At 45.3% G+C, this 17,814-nt stretch overlaps 1 protein-coding gene across 3 annotated transcripts in view; it reads left to right on the forward strand.

Moving 5' to 3' along the window:
- Positions 1-17,814, forward strand: part of HERC3 (HECT and RLD domain containing E3 ubiquitin protein ligase 3) — a 604,132-nt gene that overhangs the window by 2,937 nt on the left and 583,381 nt on the right. For all 3 annotated transcript variants that reach the window (XM_078676105.1, XM_078676106.1, XM_078676108.1), the window contains exon 2: positions 3,960-4,086. The gene's annotated coding sequence lies outside the window, so the exon portion shown is untranslated. The remainder of the gene's footprint in view (positions 1-3,959; positions 4,087-17,814) is intronic.

The following is a 17,814-nucleotide window of genomic DNA, read 5'->3' on the forward strand; positions in this document are numbered from 1 at the left end:
CCTGGAAGGCCTTTATGATGTAGCAACAGTGGGTAACCAGGGTATGCCCAGACATGGGTCCCTTGCTCACTTTGCCACCAGATTCATGCTAGCCTGGCTGATATGGGGTGTTACCCCTAACTCGGTCCCAGGATGCTTGTTTCCTGTCCAGGGAAGACCTGACTTACCAGTTCAGGCTGGACTGTTCCCACAAGGAACAGGGTCAAGACTGCTTTGCCTATGGCATATGGCTGGGTCCGAACTGGGGGGGCTAAGTGAGCCAAAGAATGATGATTGATTTAACCCAGATCTGTGACTGGGGGTTAGTGTCTGAAAAGTTTCAGCTCTCTGTCCATCATCTCTTTGTGTTTGCTTTGCTCACCCTAAGTTGACAGGGTATGCCCAGACGTGGATCTCTTGCTCTCTTTGCCACTGGATTCAAGTTAGCATGGCTGATGAGGGCTGTTACCCCGTAACCTGTCCCAGGAATGCTTGCTTCCGGTCCAGGGAAAACCTGGCTTGGCAGTTCGGGTTGGACTGTTCCCATGAGGAACAGGGTCAAGACTAATTTGCATATGGCTGGGTCTGAATTGTGGTGGCGAAGTGAGCAAAAGAATGATGGTGGGTTCAACCCAGATCTCTAACTGGGAGTCAGTGTCTGAAAAGTTTCAGCCCTCTGTCCATCATCTCTTTGTGTTTGCTCCATTAAATAAACTGTCAAATATTTTGTTTATTTGTTGCTGATTACATACATGGCTGTTTGACAAACGACAGGGGCCCCTTTTTCACGCTCCTAAGCAAGACCTTCTCATGAGAGTTTAAGCTGTGGTTCTACAAATGCTCTTATAGATGCATACCTTCTAGTTATTCCCCACGTGTCCTCCAACCTTCCCATCAGGGCCAGGAGCGACAATATGAACATAAGCTGTTCCAAAGACCTTGCAGGGCAGATACCTCACATTGGCTGTATCCTGGCCAGCATGAGCGGATGTTCTAAATCTGCACCTCAGAACAAGAAGATCCTGCCATTTCTTTCTTCCTTTCTGCAGCAATATGTTCTCTTGAGATTTACAACCTGATGCCTAAGTTCACCTTTCCAAACCTTCAAGGCCTCAAACATTTGGATTGACGTTCAAATAACTGCGGCTTCAAAAGTAATGTTTGTGTGATGATGTTTTTTTTGGGGGGCTGGTGGGGTGTATCCATGCTATTTTATTGTGAGCATTTCGACCACGCAGGAGAGCTGAGTTTTGAAACCTTATCTAGAACGCAGGAGCAGACAGACTGCTGAGGCGATGCAATTTGGACCTGCAGGAGGCATATTCTTTATCTGTTTTTAAGGGCACTTCATGAATCGTTTTGGAGCACATGGAGCAAATCAGCTTTACGTAGTGGCATAACTCAAAATGATGACACTCCTCCATCCGGCAGATTGTGCTGAAGGTCCCCATATCCATATCTCTTAGATATTCATTGTCCTTTGGCTGAATGGGTCCCCTTGAAGGTTTGAGGTGCCCTAATATGTAGGGGGTCCCCATGCGCCACTGGGGCGAGGGGATTGCGTTACTTCCCTGGCTTTACTGAGTATAAAAGGGGAAATATTCTCTTGAGAAGGGTATGGGACCACCTGAGATATCCAAGTAGATTGCTGCTGTGCATTGAAACATCACAAACCCAAGCTTTGAGGTTTAGGTAAAGATATAGTGCTATAGACGGAACTGTCAGTGTTTTTAACCATGAATGCCAACTAGGAGTCTTTTGATAGCTCTGGCACTTCCTTGCTATCCTTGGTCAGTGTGGTCCTAAAAGCAGCATCAAGAACCAACATTAAACATCCTCTTAGAGTCCTGTTTACTTTCTGTACTTATAGATGTAAGGTATCCACCTGAAAATGTCAGAGGCAATGCGCATGAAACCTAAATTAACAATTCATTAATCTATGCAAAGTTATTACACACACGATCAGCAGTATGCATTATTTCAGCAAGGATGAGCGTTCTTAGTGGTACCTGGAGACCCATTTAACAGACCATAGTGGATGGCGAATGTAAAGCTTTTATGCTCTAATGCTTTTCTGCTAGTTCTTTTGAACGCTGTAAGGCATTCCATTATATAAATTTAACGAACATTGTGGAGCTGCTGTAACTTTGTCGGGAGCGGAGAGGGCTTCCACCTAGAGCCCATTGTATTATAGCAGCCATTAACCCCTTCGACGCTCATGACGAGCTGGGCTCGTCATGAGGTAGCCTCCTCGCACGCTCATGACGAGCCCAGCTCGTCATGTAAAGTGCGAATCCCTAAAACCCAGCGTACGGGCGGAAATCCTACCGCACGCATGCGGTTAAGAGAGAAATAACCAAGCTCACCTGGGCTTGGCCACCCCCGTCACTTATGGCCGAGCTCAATAACAACATCAGGGGATTAAGTGGTAGGTTACTCTTAATGTGGTCCTTTAGCCATCTAATGACCCTTTCATGACCTGTGGGCTAGGGGCAGAACCACCACTTCTGTGAAGGTGCCCTTTTCAACACATTGCCTCCTGCCAGGATCAGAGGCAGTTATAGGTGTTTGCATACCGCAATACATAAACCATTTGTGCAACATTTAAGTCATTGCCCATTTGTTGTCACTCGGAACCCCTCAGTGGAAAAACACCCCTTTTTAAATGTTATGTGTTTTTCAGGGCACAGTTAGTGCTTCAGGTGGGAAAGCTTGTGTCTGTGTTTACCCAGTTGAGGGTCTGAAGAGTGGGTAGGAGGTTCATTTATCATTCCTGCCCTGAGTGGATGATATAATCCAGAAAGTGAATGTTATCTGCAGGGGAAAACTCACTGCTGGCAATAGGTCTCGCATTTATGAGAGTTTGAGCTATTGGCATTGTAAATGACAATGCCTTCTATTTATGTGTTGTTTTTTCACCCGGTAAATAAAAGGCATTATCATTTACAATGCCAGTAGCTAAGACTCTCGCAAATGCAAGACCTGTTGCATTGCAAATGCATTCGGCTCCTGTGCTATAAAAATGTTTAAAACAAGTGTTAGGAGAGAGAGAGTCCTACCTGCAGCAGCAGACAGGTCAATGCTATATTAGAATATAGTGCTCGGAGGCTGTAATTAAAGACTACCGAGTAACGACACACATAACGGGGTGTCGCCATAAGAGGTTACAAAATGAGACACGGCAGTACTAAGTAGGGACTACCAAGCATATTGACCAATGAACAGCCACAGTTTATATTGGACAGTGATGCAAACCAATGAAAAAATATGGGCGCAGAGTGGGTGGAGCCTCAAGACCCTAATTCAATACAGCATGCCTTGCAGAGCAGCGCATGCGCTGCCCAGGCTCGACCTAAAAATGCTGTTATTAAAACACAAACACAGATCGTGGGAGCGATTTAAAAAAACACAGAACTTTTCACAGGTCTTTGCCTTCAAGAAAGCTTGATAGCATTAATGTAGAAGTAGTCCTTGTATCATAACAAAAATCCTCTGTTTTGAAGTTGCTTTTATTATTTTCACAACGAGTCGAGTATTGCTTTCTCAGCTTATTAAAAGTAAGTAACTTGCATTTATTACCTTTCAGTTTGCTGCTTGGATTTAAGACTTTCACTTTTCAGTCTGGAGTGTTGTATGTATATTAAAGAGTGTTCTTTCATGTTCTTATTCTGTCTGTGCAACAAATGTTGTTGCTCAAACCACATTAACATTTGTTTAGTTTATATAAGTTTATTTTCACGCTGATTGGTTTCATATTGAGTGGAATAAACCCTAAACATAGAAAAGGTCCACATGGGAATCGGATAAATGTGGTTGTAACCTTGTTTGCACATTGGTGTCAGTTGAATATAATATCTGCATCACTAGTAGAATACATTTACTAATATAATTCTAAATAAAAATGTCCGTAGTGCGAATGCTTAAACCCACCCTGTGATAATCCATTTATGAATATGCCTTTTTCTCTATTTACTTTTCAGACATGACTGTTGAAGTAATGAACAATCTCGCAATTTCACAATACCAAGCTCTTCAAACTTAAGGCTAGCAGTACTTGGTTTAACCCAGTCTGAAAGGGATAGCATCTACAATACCCTGTTGGAAAAGGTAGGAGAAGTCTTACCAATATGTTGAAGTGGCTATGGCTTTATTTATCTTGTCTAAAAAGAGCAATCTAATTATTGTTCTTAAAGGAAGTAGCCTTTGTATGGAAGTTATGAGAAATTGGGTGATTGTGTATCATTCAGTTTTTAAAGCAAAGTGGTATGTGGAACTTTCAACTAGTGAGTGATGGAAGCTCATTGTCTGCTTTATAATGTACACTCTCTTCTACCATAGTAGTGCATCTGATTTTAAAACAGTAAACCCCTTTGACCTCGGAGCATAGCTCCGCAGGGCGGGTGCATCAAGATGCTGGAATATTGAAGTGGCCTCCTGCAGTCAATATTATGTGTAGGTGAGGGGGAACCTTCCTCTGGCAGTAGTCAAATGTTCTTATTTGATAGCCTGTTTATCTGCGCCTTTGCCCAGACTGCAAGTTTCAGACTAAAACCTAGAAGTGGCATTTATTTGGTTTCAGAACTTCACTGATTTTGCTCTCAAGATGCTAATTTCCCTCAAAGTGGTAATCAATTGACCATCGAATTGTCACAAACCTTGTCAAAACCTCTACTTTTTAGCAGTACTATCCCTCCCTTCTCTCTGTAATTTCCATGGGTTGATTAAGCATGCTTTTATTTGACTCAAGGGGATTTTTTTAAGTTTTGGAAGAATATATTTGTATTATCTTCCTCAGTTTGCTTATATGCTCCTGTCATTTTGATGGTATGTGCTGTATTTATTATTATTTTTTGACATGTTTTTTTTTCCAATTCCTTCCGCACTGCCTCCTGCCAAATAACTAACTCATTCCTACTAGTACGGAGTTCAGCCACATGATCGGTAGCCCAGGGCTTCTGTTGCAGGCCAGCAAGTGGCTTGCTGGCTCTATCTCCCTCCCCATATCTCCTTGCCCGCACTTCCCTATCCAGACAATGTGTCTCGCGAAGCGCAGCCTTTTCAAGATCATAGATTTTGCCGTGTATTGCCCTCAACACATCTGCACCTCGAGTAGCAAAATATTCAGCTTCAAGGGTGTGCATCTCACCATCCAAGCATTGCAAGTCCCTGCGAAGATCCAGTAAAATTCCAGCCTACTTAGCTATGCATTCTCCCTATGTCACTGACTTACAAGCTTCCAAAAGCATCGACGGGGACTCCACGCTGCCCACATTATGACAGAAGAAATCCACCAGTGCAGCATGAATAGCCTTGCAGAATGGCTGGTCCCGCAAAGCTCCAGGGGGGAGTCCCCAAGGAAAAGCTTGGCTTGGGCAATCTGGGATAACAAGCTTAAGTAAGACTGGGGAGTGATCTGAGAACGTTCAAGGAAGGTGAGACACGGTGGACACCCACGCATCGACATCCATGGACTCAAGCCAATAATCAGTGCTTGACCCGAAGGAAGTCGGCAAGGTCAGACAAGTTCCTTCTTGCTTATTCCTAATTCTAGCCCTCCAAAAGTCCATCAGTCCCCCATCAGCGATCAGGGACAGGAGCTGGGCCGCCTCCCAGTGTTTGGGCCTGGCAGGAATCTCCTGACCTATCAAGCTGTGGGTCCAGAATAACATTGAAGTCTCCCACCCCGCACCACCGCTCCGGGCACCAGCGCGTCCTCAAGCCTTCAGACCTCTAGAAAGAAGTGTGGATCATCAATATTTGGACCATACATAGACACAATTCTAAATGGGCACCCCTCCAGTGCACCCGCCACCATCCCAAAAAAACCCTGTTGATCACATTTAGTAATCCGTGCATGCCAGTGCAGCCCCTTTCTGATAAGTATAGCAACCCCCTCACATAAGTAAAGTGCTACATACTCCTCACCAATCTACCCCGCCCGCAGGCGCGCAGTAGTCTGCTTGATCAAGTGTACCTCCTGGAGGAAGCATATATCTGTGTTGTGCCACTTCAGGTATGCTAGCACCAGCCTCTCTTTGCGCCTGTCATTTAAGCTGCATGTGTTCCAAGTGATAACTTCCAAGGGGGCCATGTTAATAGTTCAGTGCTTGGCAAAATAGCGCCTCAGTATCGCAAGTGATGTGGAACCCTCCCATCTGGATAGAAGCCGTACCACCCCCAACAGCAACACCCCCCCCCCCGCAACTACAAGTGCCCAATCAGGCTGAACATTAACTACCTGCCCTGCCAAAGATCCAAAAGACTATTAAAGCATTATAATAAAGGAATTATCCCCCAGGGGAACACCAGTTGCACAGCACTGCCCAGTCGAGGGAGGCTGGATGGCCAGAACAAGTAAAGATCCTACACCCTTCAGGGATCGGCCAAACTGAGGCGCCTCACTGTAAAACGCATCCAGGACATTAGTTAGAAAAATGTCGTAAGGAGTATTTCCCACCAGATCCTTGTGGTGGAGCATGGTGCGCACCAGAAGTGCAGCAAACCCCAAGTGTTACTACTAATAAACTTGGTCATTGTCACTTGTACGGCTGGTTTCCCCGTCAGCCGCTTATGAGCTGAATCAATCCTGGCCAGGAGTAAGCCCTTTACAAATTTTGCAACCGCCTTCAGATCTGTAAAATACAGTCTTACCAGCGTGAAATATGCGCAGCTTTGTGGGGTAGAGCAGGGAGTACTTGGCCTCTGCTTTTTAAAGGGGAAATTTCACAGGGATTAAAGTGTCATTCAGCCTGAACAGTAATCGTAAAATCCTTATAAAAGGAATCCGTGTTCCCTTGATAGGGTATGTTGTGCTGCTCTCTGGTGACCCTGGGGACCTTGTCCCTGTAGTTCAGGAGCTGGGCAATGATGGGACATGCAGAGGCCCTAGATGGAGGCCTCTGCCTCAGCGATCTGTGTGCCCCCTCAACTATACACACTGAGGATAGTGACTCCCCGAACAGAGACCGCAACATCTTCTCCACATAGTTCTCCATTCGCTACATTGCCGTTGACTGAGAAATCCCCATAATTCTGATATTCTTTCTCCTCGATCTGGCCTCTAATTCTTAATTTTTATTGAGAATGAGGCCTAGTACTTTCTTAACGTGAAGCACCTTTCCTCGCGTGGTGTTGCCATCATCTTCCTCTGTGGACATGCTCTATTCCACTTGGCCAATGCGCTCCGCCTGATTGGACACTTTGTCGTTTAGGTGAACAAGTCTATCCAGCTAAGTCTATTTTGCAGTCATAAGCTGTATTGGATTGCTCGAGGTCCCGAAATATGGCCCTAATGTCCGGTTCCGACGAAGTGTCTCCACCAGCTGCAGAATCCACGTGTGGTTCATCTCTCGTGACCTCAGTTCCACGTGGGGGCCTCCGCTGTTCGAAGGGCAACTTGGACTGCCTGGCGCCTGTTTTGCCTATGTTACCTGAGTGCAGGAGGGCCACCCAGAAGACGGCAGGCCACCCTCTGGTTAAAAGCAGGACAAGGGACTTAATTTTGCACCTGCTCTGGGGGAGGTTACTGATGCCCTCACTGGGGGAGGTGGGAAGGGGAGGTCTACACCCCGCCGACTCCACTCCAGATAGCAGGTGCTTTGGATCATCCTCTTCCTCCTCTCAATATCTGGCTCCCATGGAATGAAGCCTTTCCGGCCTCAGCAATTCTCCACCTCCTCTGTCTTATTCTGTGCTCCCACGGCAATTCCTCTCTAAGCAAAGGGCTACACACACAGTGGAGCAGCTCCACATACCTTGCGTGAAACAGGGATTCTTATCTTCACGGGGGCCGTCACTAGTGTAGCAGCGTCTCCAGTCAGTTTTTCCACCCCTGGGTCCCCACAGGCACATCCACTCCTCTCAGTACTGCAGAAGGGCCTGGGACAGGATCCCAGCCCCCAGTAACCAAGGGTGGGTCCACGCAATAATCAGCAGTGCAGGGCACCTGCGCCCGCCTCCCGAGTCAGCACGGCACGCAGGATAGCTCCTGCAGGGCTCTGCGGTGTTGCGCCATCATTCAGGCACTCCAAGGCCTTGCTGGTGGCCCAGCTGCGTTTTACTCCAGGTTTGGGCCCAACTCCTACTTCGCCAGCAGCCAATGCGCCCAGTCTCAGTGCCAGAAGCTAACTGTCCTGGAGCGCGCCACCTTCGCCCACAGGTACCTCCCAGCCTGTCACCAGCCATCAAAGCGGGCTGCAACTCCTCAGCGAGCCTCTGCCAATCCACCTCGCCTGCCTCACTCTCGGCCGGCAACTCTCCCAGTGTACTGAAGGTCCTTGCAGGCGGCCCAGCCTCAACTTCTAGCAGTCTGCCGGCCACGACTCACCAGGCAGCAGTTGCGCCGTTGTGCCGTTGTGCCATTGTCCGGGCCTCGCATGCTCCACTAATGATCTTATGCAGTCACACTCCCAACAGCAGAAGCCTCTCCGCAGCTCGGCCACCTCTAGCCTATCCGATGGCTGCAGATAAACGTTCCAGCACACAGAGCCTCACTAAGTGACGGCCATCTTGCGATGTGCAAGGAAGAGTAGAAGTCGAAAAAGGATTGACAATTCAAATCACAAAATTAATTTGGACGTTATCCCAAAATTAAAATTGAAGGTTAATGGTTGCTATATACAGTTTGTCACAGACAGTGATGCGCCAATAAACATCATGTCAGTCGAAGTACCATGAACTGTCTCCAGTACCCCATCTCGCACACTCGAAAACCAGAGTATACATGTGGGCAGCCTCAACACCTCTACAAATTCAAGTGCATTCATGGCAACTATGAAACCTAAAAAGACAAAGGTTACAAGCCCCAATTCATGTTCTTCAGAGCCCTTTGTCGAGTGCCTGTCTACTCCATTTCAGCAATGTTGCTGACATGGTACTCATTTCTGTGAATGACCACTTCAGTGCTCATCACAACATAGTGAATCAGTTTCAGTTCTTGGTTCATGGATTGGGAAAACTTAAAGGCTGTGAAAGTGCAGCTCCATATTAATGAGTACAATTGTCCTGTTGCTCAACATTGTCGAATTGCCTTTCATCTACAAGAGGCTATTGAAAAATACATTTACACTTTACTTGGACATGATATCATTGAGTCCTCTACTGGTCCACCGCGATGGGTGCAGCTGATAGTGGTGGTACCTAAAAAGGACAGTGGAGGGTCTGTGCAAATTTGTGTTGATGTGCATTTAGCAAACAAGGTAATGGAAAGAGAACAACATTCAGGTCCGCGCATTGCTGATATGATTGTCCAGTTGAATGATGCTGAGGTTTGTTTGCGCCTTGATCTGAATTACAGAAATCATCAGCATGAATTGGAAGACAATTGCAGATACATTACTACCTTTTCAATTCATGTTGGTTTGTTCAGGTAAAAAAATTTGAGTTTCGGAGTGTCTTCAGCTGCCGAACTCTTCCAAGATGTAATTTGTTGTATTATATAGCCTTTTACGCATGCTTTCAATACAGTGATGATATACTGGTATTTGGGGCTATGCGAATGGAACATGATCTAACCTTTACCCAAGTGTGCCCTCCACTTGCTGATGCCGGTCTCGCGTTGAATGCTGAAAAATGTGTGTTTCACAAAACAAAACTAAAGTTCTTTGGCCACCCTTTGTCGGAGGAGGGAGTGACTCCGGATCCAGCCAAAGTTCAGACTTTGTCCTCTACTTTTCCACCACAAGATGTAACCATGCTGAGTTATTTTCTTGGTATGGCCAGGTACATCAGTAACTTTATCACTGTGAGTGCCCCTTTTGAGAGAGTTTAAGAAAAATGTTTAATTTCACTGGTCACAGGAGTGTGATCAAAGTTTCAAGACAATTAAGTATGCAATTGAAAATGCTTACTTTGATCTGAAATTGCATACAGAGATTGTTGTGGATGCCAGCCCAGTAGCTTTGAGTGCGATTTTTGCCCAACATAGTGGACATGCAAATACCCAAAGACGTAGTGTAGCTTATGCTAGCTGAAGTTTGTCACAGGCTGAACAAGCTTACTCAACATGAGAAAGAAAGCCTAGCTGTTGTGTGGGCTTGCAAATATTTTCATGCGTTTCTTTATGGGAAGCATATGACACTTGTTATTGATAAGCAATACTCACTATTTTTAGAAATCCAAAGACCAAAATGCCCCCTCGCATTGAGAGGTGGGTGCTGCAACTGCAAGAGAATGACTACACCATTGTGCACTGGCCGAGGAAAGATCGAAACCCTGCTGAATACTTTTCTCTAGTGCCCATTCAGTGTAAGCGTACCCCTTCTAAAGTGGCTGAGGCCTTTATCAACTTCATTGTGAGATCCAGCACTCCTGCAGCTGTGTCTGTGGAGCAAATAGGTGCTATTACAAATGCAGATAGGAATATGCTCACCCTCAAAGATATTATGTTTTAATCCTGCAGAACACATGCTTGACCTCTTTATAACGATTATGAATATCAGAAATTCATGAATGTATGTGATGAACTGTCAGTTACACAAGGAAGGTTCATCTTGCGTGGGTCAAGACTTTTCATTCCTGAAAGTTTACGACAGCAAGTCATTAAAGTGGCACATAAAAGACATAGTGGAATTGTCGTCAAACAGTGAGCCCTCCGGGACCGTGGTTGGTTCCCTCAACTTGATGAGCGGGTTGAGAGAGAGCTCCAGACTTGTCGTTTGTGTAACTGTTTATCTCCCGAAACAACACAGCTTGGTCATTACCTTGTGGTAACAATAGTAGATGAGTAATCCAGGTTTCCTCTAGGGGAAGACCTTTGTCAATCACTCATGCTCAAGTAATTGAAAGACTAAAAGGGAAATTTGCAACGTGGCATGTTCTGTCCATTCTAAAATCTGACAATGGCCTGCCTTTCAGTGGTTGGGAATTCAAAAGACTTTCTTAATTATATAAATATCAAGCATCAGAAAAGCACACTGTTATGTCCACAGGCTAATGTCGTTGAATGTTCCTATGGACATTCTTAAGAAGGCTGGCCAGACGGCTTCGCTAGAACGACTTCTGCTCGTCCGTTCTTCATTCTGCCCTTTGTGCCTACAGATCTACCCCTCATTCTACAACCGGAGAAAGCCCGGCCTCCCTGATGTTCAGGAGAGCCATGGATATCCGGCTGTCCCAGTGGACCACTGAAAGAACAATTGATGTCAAGAAAGGTCTACTCACTGATTCATCTTACAGGCTCAGAATGACTTGTGCTGACTAGCGTCGATATGCTTTGAGACTTTGTTTTAGCAAGGCGATTGTGTCCTTGTCAGTCAGAGATGAAAGCACAATTCTCCATTCATTGCAAGTTGTGACTAGTAAAGGACACTTGGCGACTGCTCGCCATCCTGGAAAGTCCATTACTAAGAATTCCTCACATTTCAAGCACCTGCCTTAAAGTCTGTTGGCTCTAGACATCCGGAATGAGACTTTGTCATCAGAGGCTCAGGACTACATCAGTGTCTGGATTACAAGTGCCTGCTGCAGTTGTTTTTCCTGTGGCTCCTCCACCGTACACCACAAAATCTTTAAGAGTGGTTTGAGTGCCTTGATGACGCATGAGGAAATATGATTTATATATGTTTGTTTTTCTTGTTTGTTTGAACTTGTTATTTAACAAAGGGGGAGATGTAGTGTTGTGTGAATTATAGAGCTCAGGACCCCTGTAGCCCCTCGCGGACCCCATAGTCTAGTGACGTAAGTGATTGGGTACAGTTAGTAAAATTCATGACGCAGTATGTGCCAGTTACGGGTTACACTTTGATCAATAAAGACTAGTAATACTGAGCTCCGTGTGTGGCGTAATTAATTTACATGCTACTGGGCTGGGGGAGGATGCTACATTTTTTTCACCAGCTGAGACCCTACAAACATTAACCAATGTGAGCATTAACTAATTTATCCTGAAGTACAATATTGATGGTTAGTTCACTAAGGTCTTAACTTGAGATTTCCAGACAATGGCAATTCAGGTTGCAGGTACTAAAGCACGCTGTAACACTTGAGCATCAAGGAAAGCGTCTCCATTGTCTTCCTATGCTGGAGTGTGGTGTGTTCTGTTTTGGATCTGGTAATTGCATGAACGCTTCCTTAATACATGTGTAAGTCACCCTAACTGCGTGTTGTTTATGGCAGGATGGGGTACTGTTGATGACTGGCACATAGCTCTTGCATTCCTGACTAATTTGCTTTGTGGCTTTTGGTCCCCTGTATCAACCGCCACAGTAAAATTTTTGTTGTTAAAGTTTCATCTGTTTGCATAGAACTGCCCAATAATAGTATGGCCTTCAGCAATAGAAGAATCTGAGCCCATTTTTGTTGCATACTGAGCTACTCAGAACACCATACTCGGAGCTTTTCCAGTTGTAACCAGTTAAGATTGTCTTTCCTTCCAGGCAGTAAGCCATAGTATAACTGGCCTTTGAAAAAAATACACATTTCCATTTTTGTCAATGGACAAGCCAGTATTACATGTAACCCTCATGAATGAGGTCAAATATATGAATACATTTGTATGGGGTCAGGGAACATGAAGGTAACTTATTTGATCAAAATTGAGTAAATGCCACTGGAATTTCATGACCTATTTTACTTGGCAAGTGAGTTGAGTAGACAGCAGACAATTCCTTCTATTTTTCTTTAATTCACTAGCCCAAAAAAATGAAGGCATGTAAGCAGAGCCCCGATACGCTGACCAGTTTAAATATTCATCAACTGATTTTACCATTTAATAATCTTGAATTATTGGATACGGTGTGCTAAGTAAAGTTTATAAGAAGGTCTGGATGACTTATGTAGTAAAGGTTTGTTAGATAACCTTCTCCGTAGAAAAGACTCGGAAAGTCCCATCAATGACCAAGATTCAGGTCTTGAGAGTGCACAAAATGAACTCTAAAAGTACGATCTGATCAGAAGGCATCTGAAGTCTCTTTTACTATCCTAACCTCCTCACAGCACCTTTTATCCTCACAAGATTGCAAGTTTATAGACGTGTGATTTTGATGACCTAAACTATGTTGCGCTCTTATAAGTAGAAAAATAGTCATAGGCTCCACACGCAAGCTTTTTCATGGTGAGAGAAAACAATAGATCAATGATTTCATGAAGGAATGGGGAAGAAGTACCTAGCAGTTAATTTGGCATGACCTGGGCATTCTAATAAGTGGTGTGGGTAGAACTAAGGTTCTGTTGTGGTAAGTAATTAGATAGGGACTTTCAAAGAGTCATTGTGTAACTAACATACACCTGTCACTTAGATGAAAAGAAGTGTACCATTTAGTGCAACAGTTAATAAATACTCGCGGACATGTATTATTCAGGACACTAATGAGGCCTATCTTCCACCAGGTAACTTTCCTGTTTTCTCTCTCCGGGCATTTAAATAGTTCTGAGTACTTATTACTACCTTTTTGTTCTAGAGCCTTTCATATATAAACAATAAATGCCCTCTTGTCATTCAGAATTTTGGTTTACATCCTTTTTAAGGCATGCTATTTCCTTATCTCTACTGGGGTCATTTAGAGCATTACCATTTCCTAGCTCATTGCTAAATATTTACTCAGGCAGGAGAAATTCCATTACAATCACCACCTAAGGCTGTCTTAATCCAGGCTTTAGAAATAATCTCAGTTATATAATGGGATAGTACATGGTTGGATTATTCTCGATAGTTGCATGTCATTTGAGAAAATTGGGCCAAAGGGTTCATGCTGAGCTGACCCCAAGAGAGATATACTTTGATGTTAATGATTGATAGGGAGAGGAATGGATTTACAGTTTTCTAAAGTTGGGACTATATCCCAGAGAGTGTTGAAGAACTGAATCAGAAATTTGGTGGGAAAATAACTTTTATCACCTTGTTGTAAGTGTTGTCCGCAGTCATCCTGCATCGAAATCTCATAAAGCCGATGATTAAAACTAGTTTATAAGGTCTGTAAATAAAGCTTTTAAATAGGTGGCATTCTGTAAGAATGGTGACTGGTGACTTCTGAAGGAAGTAGGTGTTTTTCATTGCACGTGAAAGTAAATTATGAGGTAAGGGAGTGACCAATTTATAGCCAAGGGAGATTGCGTAAGGAAGCTGCAATTTGAAAAGTGAAGTATATCTTACTAGGCATGTGAATAACCATGTGTGACATGCATTCACTGAAAGATCCAAGTAATCAAGCAGCTAGGTTGGCTGTGACAAAGTGACATTCAGATTCAACATGAATCCATTACTTTTAGAATTTATTCCAGGGGGATCTGTTGTCTCAAATTAAAAGTGAATATTGACCTGGATCTTGGAAATAACTGTTTTGATTTCTTTCCGGGATTTCACAATGCAGTTAGGCACTCAGCCAGGAAAGTATTCCCTTATGTTTGATGAGTTTCTGTAAACTTGGACTCCTTGCTCTGCAGTGTCTGTGAACTTCAGGAGTCAAATGTTAACCACCTAGCACAAGTTGAGGGAGTGGAAGGCGTTGTACACACAGCAATATAGTCTGAAAGTACACCAGTCTTTTTTAGGGTCCCACTTAGCATGATTAGGACGAGGATGACATGTTTAAAGTGGTACATGCGTAAGATCAACCCAGAAAGAAAAAAATCACTTACCTGAATACCGCCGGCTGCCCCCTCTCCTCTGTCTTCTCTGCAGCAGGAAACAAACAACCTTCCAGAATCCCCTGTCCAATCACAATGCTGCTGATAGCAGCATTGTGATTGGTCTGAGCACCGTGGTTCGGCGCTCACAGAGGGACTGGGAGGCTGTGCATGTTCTCCACCCAGGTGGAGAACATGCAAAGTGCGCATGACGGTTTGTCCGGCCCGAGATTGCCAGCCAAACTGTCATACTCACTTAAGATGCAGCCACCACTCCTCCTCGCTGTGACACAGTTAGCCCCGCCCAACCCCGCCCTAACAACCTAGCTTCAACTGCAAGCTCAGTACGAAACATAAAATGACTATAACGGAAACTTATTATCATTTTATGTTTTGTATTGAGCTTGTAGTGGAAGCAGTGGGGCGACGCTTCTTCACCTGAGCGGAGGAGCCGCCACTGTCTGGATGATGTTTACAGATTATGTTCTGTTTTCCAAGGTGCCTTGGTTTCCTTTTGTGTATAATCTTTATGCTCTTTGTCTGTGTTATACTGTCAGTACTTCCCTCAGTTTGTTACTGTACAGTGTTGTACAACTAAAAATGTTGCTATGATTTCTTAACCTTTTTTTAAATGTTATCATTCATGTATAATTACCATAGTTGTTGTTCAATCCTATTTTTTTTATTATTGCTTGCAACTCCATCAAGTTGGCTGCTTTTAGAATTGTTCTTCAGCATGTTTAACTTTTTAAAATCAATTTCTTATTCAAGCCTATATCAACTTCAGCCAAGAAATACATTTCCTTCTCATCGTTTTCCAACCTCCTCTACCTGTGACTGACTCTCTCATTTCCCCCATAACCATGCCCTCTCCCACTTCTTCCCCCTTCTGCAACACTCCCTTCTCTATCATAACATCTCTAGTTTTTTTCAAACATCCTCATCATTGCTCGCTCTGCCGCAACATCTTTGACCCCCTATTACCTGTCGCAGCCTCTGCCACCTTTCCCCCAAATTCTTTTCCTCTGCTTTCCTTCGTTTCTCTACAGTCTCTACCTCTACCTTTCTTTGACCGTGTTGGTTCCTTCCAACTCTGCCCATACAATGCAGGAGCGACGATTAACCCGATCCACTACCCTTGCCCATAAGCGACCCACTGAAAGTAACACAATGAGTCAGCAGAGGGGCAACGGACAGGGGGCGGGAAAAGGGTGTTGACAAATAAGGGATCACAGGATTTCTTCTAGGGACTACTGCAAAGACCAGTGTTCTATCTCCACGTTACTGCACCTATAATAACAGGAATTGGTTACAGTCTAACACACATGGCATTTCATAAACAACATAGTGCCTCTTAATGTGAGTAGTGTGGCTCACTGGTTAGAGGCAGCAGGCCTGAGAGCAGAAGTCAGCCCGGGACCAGGGTTCAATTCCCGACGCGGCAGGGTCGTGGACCTTGGTCAGCGGACTTGATAATTCTCGCTTCGGTGCTTACTCTAATCAGGGGTTCCACTCGGCAACTCTGGGCATTAGCTTGCCTAATCTCCACAACGGCCCCACCAATTCCGGGGATGCCTGGCTCCACCTTGGGGACTCTCAGCAGGGACCATCCCACAGGGAAAGCCAGGACGGGTTCCCCAGAGTTATACAGCGCCGGGACGCCCCGTTGCTGGGGCAGCTGTGCGCTTTACAAGTATACTACATACATACATTTAAAAAAACCTCCTTCTAGGGTCAAAGATAACACTCAGGAAATAAGCAGGGGAAAGACGCTGTGTGTCGCCGGCTTCCAACGCGACTCCTGCCGGAAGCGTCCGAACTTCACTCCGCCTCCGCACAACGATGTGGCAAGGATGGAAAAAGACGCGGAAGTGCGTGTACCGCGATCCCCACAGTGCAACAATTGTTCGTGATGGTAATCCAGCCGGACCACCATCAAACACTCCGGAGAGCGCCGGAGCCCCAGCAACTCTCTCTACCCAGCCGGGTTAAAAGGCTCAAACTGGACAAATAACAAGGGAGCACAACAAGGTAAGAGGGCAAGACACCATCCAAGGATAACAAACAGCAGGAAGAAAACGAAGGACAGGGTAGAAAGGGCAGGGAAACCAAAGAGCCAGGAAAATACGTTAACTAGCTCACGAGCCCGTGAACTACAGCACAGTGTCCCAAACTACAAAACAGCCCCTAGCCCAAGAACAGGAACCACACGACTAGATATCAAGCACTGAGGACAGGGATAAGGCAGCTTATAACTCCCCACCAGCAGGTCACATGGGCTCACAAACATGGTCACAAAAAGAGGACTACGCACGAATCCTAACAGTACCCCCCCTCAACAACCCTCCCCACCGGGCGTGGCTTGGATGGATGCTGGCGATGGAACAAACGAACCAACCGGGGTGAATGAACCCCCCCCCAGCCGGTTCCCAGGTACGATCTTCAGGGGCATAACCTTTCCAGTCGACCAGATAAAACAAGCGGCCCCTCCTTCTCTTGGAATCCAGGATAGCCCGGACCTCGAATTCCTCTTGACCATCCACAATCAAAGGGGGAGGTGGGGGTAACACCTGGGTAGAGGGCATATAGGGCTTCAACAAGGACGTGTGAAACACAGGGTGAACCCTATATTCACTGGGCAGGTCGAGTTTCATAGCCACGGGATTAATAACCTGCACTATCAGAAACGGACCCACATATCTAGGCTGTAATTTACGGGACCCACCGAGCCTGAGGTTCCTAGTGGCCAACCATACCTGCTCACCCACATGATAAGTAGGTGCAGGTGCCCTGTGTTTATCTGCCTGTACTTTCATACTAGCCTTGGCTGCCAGCAACTGTACCCGGGCAACACCCCAAATATCACTCAGCCGCTTACACACATCATCAATGGCTGGTACTCGCCCTGTAGGTTGGATACCCAGTGCCCTAGGATGGTAACCCAGCGAGCAAAAGAAGGGAGTCATACCCAGAGCGGAATGCAAGCTGTTATTATACGCAAACTCCGCTATGGGCAGAGCCGTAACCCAATCACACGCCAGGGAAGACACTAAACACCTGAGATATTGCTCCATGGTCTGGTTAGTGCGTTCGGTCTGTCCATCAGATTGCGGATGATGAGCAGAAGACAATCTAATCTCCACCTTTAGCACAGAGCACAACTCCGTCCAAAAATGGGACACAAACTGAGCCCCCCGATCAGTCACCACCGCAGATGGCAGCCCATGTATCCGCACGATGGAGGACATAAACACCAAAGCCATCTCTCTGGCC

The sequence above is a fragment of the Lissotriton helveticus genome, chromosome 2_1, assembly GCF_964261635.1.
Source record: "Lissotriton helveticus chromosome 2_1, aLisHel1.1, whole genome shotgun sequence".
Lineage (NCBI taxonomy): Eukaryota > Metazoa > Chordata > Amphibia > Caudata > Salamandridae > Lissotriton > Lissotriton helveticus.